This window comes from Solanum tuberosum, unplaced genomic scaffold (genome assembly GCF_000226075.1).
Source record: "Solanum tuberosum cultivar DM 1-3 516 R44 unplaced genomic scaffold, SolTub_3.0 scf00106, whole genome shotgun sequence".
Classification (NCBI taxonomy): Eukaryota; Viridiplantae; Streptophyta; class Magnoliopsida; order Solanales; family Solanaceae; genus Solanum; species Solanum tuberosum.
Window position 1 is genome coordinate 693,376 of NW_006239032.1, and position 1,238 is coordinate 694,613.

Genomic DNA, 1,238 nt, shown 5'->3' on the forward strand with positions numbered 1-1,238 from the left:
AAGCAATCTATAAGCTAACTACACCTAACTGGACCCCTTAAGCCCAGAAGGTACACTCGTGCGCAAGTTAAATAAAAACCCGAACGGACCCCCATAATCCCGACGAGTACACAGAATAACTATAACTAAAGAGAATTGCATATACGAACCCAAGAACGAAGAACACGAATCAGAACCTCAACCCTAATTAGTAGAATCTGACAGTACGGAGGCCGGACCTCGAACCGGATGCTCACCAGAAGTACCCAAGTAATCAATCACAAGTATCAAGTATCTGAGGCCGAAACTCTAACCGGATGCTCTATAAAGGTGCCAATGTAGCTATTGAAAGAGTCCCAATCGATCTATTCTCATAAATGTTCGTGGATCGCCGTCCACACCTAGCCAATCAATGTAAGTCCTTGGAACCGAATCGAAAATCAAATTCAAATCGTGAAGCAGAACTAGTGTCGCCGACGTAACTCTTGAAGCTGTAACATCGGGGAAATAAGGATAACTATCATCGGAGCAAACGTATCACCTAACTAAGGCCCAAACTATCAGGCTCAAGTCTGCTACACCACTCTACAGGGATCTAAGCCGGCTGAGTGGCGTCGAGGAAAAACTAAGGCCTATCGGATCTGAATCATGTATTTCTAAGGCAAGCCCTAGTCAAACCTAAACTAAGGCCCAAATGCTTCAACAAATAGTCATCGAGCATACAAGTACTCCACATAGCAAAGAGGGACAATTAATAACACAAAGCATGCTCACAGTTACCCGATAATTCTCGAAATAAGCCGAAAACATGATTTCTAAACACATATGCACGATTCAATCACTACCAACCCAAATCCCAACTAATCAACATGCATTCACACTCTCAAGCTCAATCTAAGAAAGGGAAATTGTAGCCTACCTATAGGCCGATCACACGCGCTCTAAAATCACTTCTCCGAAGCTTTCCCTTTCTGAACGTCCTCAAAATGCTGCCCCGCTATCAAAAACAGAGTCATAATGTTATTACGGTCGTTTAGACACCAAAATCACAATAAACGGAGACAAATCAATTTTGTAGTCAAAATGGGAATCGTGGGACCCGCGCAGAAAATTTCGGACCAATTTCGGGGTCAAAACGGGGAAAGTGGGACCCGTGCTGGAAATTCTGGAAATAACCCCAAAAGTGGGTCTTAACCAGTTCCCCCAGCTCATGTCCCAAAATGGGACACAATTCGGGGCTCGGGAACAACACAATATCA